Source organism: Maniola hyperantus, chromosome 16 (genome assembly GCF_902806685.2).
Source record: "Maniola hyperantus chromosome 16, iAphHyp1.2, whole genome shotgun sequence".
NCBI classification, from domain to species: Eukaryota; Metazoa; Arthropoda; class Insecta; order Lepidoptera; family Nymphalidae; genus Maniola; species Maniola hyperantus.
The window spans coordinates 777542-784375 of NC_048551.1; the positions used below are offsets into that span (position 1 = coordinate 777542).

The window sequence follows — 6834 nt, forward strand, 5'->3', positions numbered from 1 at the left end:
CAAACCCCTATTTGACCCCCTTAGGGCTTGAATTTTCAAAAATCCTTTCTTAGCGGATGCCTACGTCATAATAGCTATCTGCATGCCAAATTTCAGCCCGATCCGTCCAATAGTTTGAGCTGTGCGTTGATAGATCAGTCAGTCAGTCAGTCAGTCAATCACCTTTTCCTTTTATATATTTAGATGTCAAAGTCAAAGTCAACTCTCTTATAACAAAAGCAATTTCATAAATTACCTTGTCACTCCAACCCATTATACTGGCGCAATTTTAATTAAACACCCAATCCTGAATGTGAATACTTACTTTAATTATGTTTTATTCATGTCTCCGTGCTCTTCTGAGCAAGTACTCCACACTACACACTTGCCTGATTTCCTGTTCCAACTAACGTTCCAACGGAATTTTTGTAAATATTATATCCTTTTTAAGTAATTAAACTATCACTGCCTTACAGCCACACTCAGAGTCGCTTGATTAAGGCATTAATTAGTATGGATAAGGAATGCCTTAAGTAACTATTAAGCGACTCTGAGTGCGGCAGTTAGGTTGAGATCTATAGAGCGCACTTTGACTTTGCTCTTAAGATTAAGATTAAGATTTGACTTAAGATTAAGTTAAAACGAGACAGATTTATGTGAGAGATATAGCACGGTCTCGTTTTAACTCTGTCTAAGTCTAAGCAAAGTCAGAGTGCAGTCTATAGATCTCACCCTTAGAGTTCTCCGTTCATCCTTTAATTTTGTAGTCCAAGGAGACCAGCATTCCACAACGGCTATGGATTTTTATTAGTACCAACTAAAAAATAGGTAAGAAGGTAATAAGCGGGGACAACCTAGTGGCTAAGACGTCCCTGAATCCCTGACCGGTTCGGTCCGGTTCCGGTTCGAGAGGTCAGGGATTCAATTCCGGGCACGTATCTCTAACTATTCGGAGTTATGTGCATTTTAAGAAATTAAATATCCCTTCCTTTAACGTTGAAGGAAACCTGTATGCCTGAGAGTTCTCCATGATGTTCTCAAAGGTGTGAGAAGTCGGCTAATCCGCCCTTGTCCAGCGTGGCGGACTATGTCCCAAAACCCTTTCATTGAAAGGAGACCCGTAGGCCGTGAGTTAATCACGATGAAGTCAGATTAACGTAAATAAAAATAAAATAAAGTTTCTGTGTGTAGTCTTTTGAGGACCATTCATCTACTTCATTATTCATGTAAATAGCATCTTTAATGCTAATGATTTAAGAGCTATTATCCTTCAAATCCGTCGTAAACTCAAGAGTTAATAAATATAAATTAGTAGTATTCAGCAACGCTGTTTTCAGGACATTGTTTATGTTGACAAGCTATTTGAGCTTTGATTGGAGTCTTCATGCTTTCGCCATAAACGTTATTTGAAATTGTTTTAGTGTATTTTCAGACGGACCACATCGAAAACCAGCTCTTCACTCGCACACGTAAACGCCCACGAATGACACGTGATAATTGATTCTGACATTTTGGTAAAGAAATAGAGAGGCATCATGGAGGGACACAAGCTGTTTATCCCGAAAAATTCTCTCAAAAAAAGATTTTCTCCAATGACTTCTGTGTGTCTCACTAAATATTTAAGATACTAAATCCGGGCGAATGATGTCATGGGTATAATCAATAACGTATTTCAGGCAGCTGCAGTGAGAATTTTCACATACACCCACTGTTTGGCGATAAACTATGAGTCGTTTATTTGTCATCGCGTTCCAAACGTAGTTTTGTTTCCGTTTCAACAATTTTTCTCTAACCAATCAAATTCAATGAAATTTAGTAGATACGTTCTAGGAACTTAATATGTATGAATGTGGTTTTCCAGATTTCCGTTAAAAAATTCAGTTTTAAAGTTACATGGTTTCAAGAATTTACAGACAAATCTCTAAGCAACGTTAAAACCGATTTTTATAACTAGTTGTTTGGCAAACCACATACATATTATTTTCTACAACGTATCTACAAAATTCCCACGAGGCGATGTTCCCACTAGACTACAACATGGGGTTATTCAAAGGGCGGACCAATAAATTCCTAAAAGGCCGGCAACGCATCGGCAGTTCCTCTGGTGCTGCAAATGTTCATGGACGGCGGTAATCACTTAACATCAGGTCGCCTGCTCGTTTGCTCGCTAACCCTATTAAAAAGTATTCATCGAGTACGATTGGTTAATATTCAAATGAGAACCAAACTACGTTTGTACAAAGAGTGCTGGGGACCGCGCTAGTGTGACATATCTTATTATTATTTGCCGCTGTGCTTATACTTGTGGCCCGTGTGAAAGTAGCCTTAGTATCAAATTGGTCTTAATTTTATTCTACTAATTTCAAACGCTCGTAATCTAAATTCAAATAGATTGTTAGATTCAGATTAGCTCTATTGAATCATCAAAGATCTGTTTGTCGGTATTGAATTTTACTTGTACCTAGTAAATACAAGTTAAATTTAATACTTTGAACGTTAATATATTTTATCTCAATACTCACTTTGAAAGTCGATATTATCTGACTTGGTGAACACAAAATTTAAATCGTTATTCAAATCAATTTAATTCATCTAAATAGGTAAGTATATAAAGGAAAAGGTGACTGACTGACTGCCGGATCTATCAACGCACAGCTCAAACTACTGAATGATGATCGGAGTTCGGACTGGGTATACTATAGATAGATATATGACATAGACATCCACTAAGAAAGGATTTTTGAAAATCTCAGTGGACGCTAACTATTTTGAGTCATCAACCAATCACAAACGGAACTATGTTTCGAATTGAATTTCGAATGTTTTTTGCAAACATGTTTGTGATTGGTTTGTGTCGCCCACTAAGGTTTTTGCATCTACGTAAAAGAGAGATTGTGGCTCATTCCGTTGTACACAATCTCTATACTAAACTAAATTGACACGTCTAAACTCTAAATCTATTGCTATCCCGTATCCCTAGGATAGCACTAGATTTAGACCTGTTATAATAATTTAATTTAATTTAGAATATTAGCCATGTTAAATGACTAATATTCCCCATTCCTCTCCAACTAAGCGTCAAGCTTGTGCTAGGAGTAGGTACGACAATAGTGCAACGGGCGGGGTTTGAACCGTCAACCTTTCGATTTTCAGTCCACTCCTTAACCCGTTGAGCTATTGAGGCTCTAAAGAGATTGTGTACAAGAGTATCGGCCCCAGTGCTATAGGTACTAACTTCTTTCTTTTGTGTTACTTATATTATGTACCTTTATCTCAATTCTCAACAGCAATCACTAAAAAGGGAATCTCTAAAAGGAAAACATTTACTCTTTGATCTATAACCTAACGAAGCCGCGTTATGAACTTCTTCCTATAATTATTATAACGAATGAAAATATATCACGTTTTTCCGAAATTAAACTCAAATTCTAGTACATAAGGTTGATTTTTCCGTGGGAGGGTAGATTTTTAATATCTCCTATTTATTTAACACGGGCCCAGGTCTATTTGTGGGATCAGTTCAAAGTCAATGCGGCGCGTCATTTTGGTCAGCTCAACTTCAAAATTATTAAAGTGTGGATTTAATGAGTTTTCCAATTTTACCGTGAATGTCATATTTATATACCTACTTCTAACAAGTAACTTAAAAAGTTTTCAAAAAAACTCCGACTGCAGTTTGCACTGCATTTTTTCAACCGGCACATCAAAGGCATACCTACAAATCCAATATCAATTTATAACCGACAGTTTCTAAATCCCATCAGTCTTGGTGGTCAGGTCCCCTGCAGCATCAGCACTGAGGAGTTGGAATCCAACTTTATTATGGGACAATATCACAAAGTTTCTCTATCGATTAAAAATAATATGACGCAAATCGGTTCAGAAATCTCTGCGATTTCGGTGTACATAGGTAGAAAAACACAACTCCTCCTTTTTGAAAGTTGGTTAAAAAGGAGCTTATGTTACTCCCTGGTTAATCCTCTACTTGTTTGTGAAAGTCCCGTCAAAATAGGTTCAGCCGTTCCGAAGATTAGCCCGTTCAAACATACAGAGACTTCAATTTTATTAATTAAGTATAGATTTACATTTACCCTCTAACAAATCAACCTGGAATAGCGGTGGAATAGTTATACTCTGTTTTGTCTTTCTCTGTCATCAGTAATTTGACATTTGAAGGAAAAAGACAAAACAGAGTATAACTATTCCACCGCTATTCCAGGTTTATTTGTCAGAGGGTTAAAATTTAAAATAGTTTTATTTCATAAACAGTAGGTAGAGTACCTACCCTATAAATTTTCTGTACTATAATCCGAACGCTCCGCGACTCCGAATGGGGGGGTAAATTTTCGGGAGAGGTCCTGCTGTACCTACTTATATTTTTGTCTCGGACAAAAGTTCATCTCAAAGAGAATCACGTAAATGCATAAGCATAAAACGGCATCTGTCATCCTTCGTAAAACTCCAAAACGTCCGAATATATATCTCCTTTACATTTCGTCTGTGTTTTACGACTCTAAAACTACGCACTCTGAATACTTTATACAGAAAAATTCTTGACCGAAGTCTTTGAACAGTGGGTATCATAAGAAAACTGGTGACCTCCCTGGCGCAGTGGTAACAACTGTGGTCTTATTAGTGGGAGGTCCCGGGTTCGATTCCTGGCAGGGGTTTGGAATTTTATAATTTCTAAATTTCTGGTCTGGTCTGGTGGGAGGCTTCGGCCAGCTAGTTGGCTAGTTACCACCCTACTGGCAAAGCCGTGCCGCCAAGCGATTTAGCGTTCCGGTACGATGCCGTGTAGAAACCAAAGGGACTTGTGTTTAATAAAAACTGCCATACCCCTTCCAGGTTAGCCCGCTACCATCTTAGACTGCATCATCGCTTACCACTAGGTGAGATTGCAGTCAAGGGCTACCTTGTATCTGAATAAAAAATAAAAACCGGCCAAGTGCGAGTCAGGCTCGCGCAATGAGGGTTCCGTTCTACAGTCGTATTTGTTCGACATTTTGCAGGATAATTCAAAAACTATGATACATAAAAATAAATAAAAATCTGTTTTAGAATGCGCAGGCGAAGACCTTTCATATGATACCCCACTTGATATAGTTATCTTACTAAGAAAATTGAAAATACTAATTATTAGTTCATGACCACAGTTTAATTTTTTTTGTGTGATGTAACCACAAATTCACGGTTTTCAGATTTTTCCCCAAATGTCAGCTATAAGATCTACCTACCTGCCAAGTTTTATGATTCTAGGTCAACGGGAAGTACCCTGTAGGTTTCTTGACAGACAGACAGACAGACAACAAAGTGATCCTATAAGGGTTCCGTTTTTCCTTTAGAGGTACGGAACCCTAAAAATGAAAAAAAAAGATCCTGGATTCGATCCGGCAGGGGTTTGGAACCATAGTTTATTTTTGGAGTGGCGGGTTGCGAAGCTGAAGTGGCAAAAGGCAGAGCACATAATTCGCACACACAACCAATCCCCTGGCCTGCCGAGTTACCACTAGCTTATCACGGCTCTTTATGCGTATGTTCAGGTATAAAAAAAAATTTTTACAAAAAAAATAAAAACCGACTTCGTTACACAAACACTAAAAATTGAAAAATAATTTAATTTATTACCGAATATATTATGTATACAAGAGTTAATATAGTTCCATAATAATACTTTTTGGTGCCGGTGCCAATTAGCTTTAGCTGCGCGAATCGTCTAGACTTCATATTTTTATAGGACTCCACAATGGCACCTCATTGGCACCGACCCCAAAAAATATTATTATGGAACTATATTAACTCTTGTATACATAATATATTCGGTAATAAATTAAATTATTTTTCAATTTTTAGTGTTTGTGTAACGAAGTCGGTTTTTATTTTTTTTGTAAAATTTTTTTATTTCACAATTTTTAGTGGCCCCATGGAATTATGCTATGACTGGTTAAAAGTCTACTGTTTACTAAGCTATTACACTGATCGCGAGCAATTTACTCTTATTCGTTGAGGAGTTCCAGTATCTATCTTCGAAGATGTTCATCAGATCTTCACCAAATTGAAATGGGACCAACTTTGAAGTATACCCTTTCAAACAAAAAAATAATTTTCAAAATCGGTCTAGGCGTTTTCGAGTTATCGGGGAACATACATAAAAAATAAAAAAAAAATAAAAATAAAAAAAAAATAAAAAAAGATTCCGACGAATTGAGAACCTCCTCCTTTTTTTGAAGTCGGTTAAAAATAGGTAACATCACTCCCCCTATTAACGTGGATGTTAAACTTTCCGCCATTTTATTTTCCCGGGAAAGTTCCGCATCAGTTCCGAACACAATATTGGCACTTAAACAAAATTTATGAGTTGTTTTAAATTTTCTTTTAGTACTCACTCACTCGTTTAATCAAGCTTTAAACAACAGCTTGAGCTGAAGTGCTTTTTTTAAAATTGATCATATCAATGTAATTCCGTTGTACACAATCTCTAAACTAAACTAAAATGGCACGTCGAAATCTATTGTTATCCCTTTCATAATTTTGACTGCGGAAAAAGATAGCACTAGATTTAGATTTGTTAATTTAGTTTACCGTGGAAGATGGGCAGGTCGCTTGTTTGGGATGCAACTTGTGTAGACACTTTAGCTGCATCCCACATTCATGCGACCTCCGCTATGGCGGGTGCAGCGGCCATCAGCGCTGAACAGGCCAAGAGGCGCAAATATGAAAACCTCGATGGGAGCTTCGTATTCGTGCCTTTTGGTGTGGAGACCTTGGGGCCGTGGGGCCCGGGGGCTCGAGCTCTTTTTGAAGAAATTGCGAAAAGAGTTATCGAGTCAACCGGGGACCCGAGAGCTGGCAGCT

General features: G+C 37.6%; 1 protein-coding gene across 2 annotated transcripts in view; it reads right to left on the reverse strand.

Annotated features, from left to right (window-relative positions):
• LOC117989419 (dopamine D2-like receptor) overlaps positions 1–6834 on the reverse strand; it is a 244895-nt gene that overhangs the window by 20518 nt on the left and 217543 nt on the right. The window lies entirely within an intron of this gene.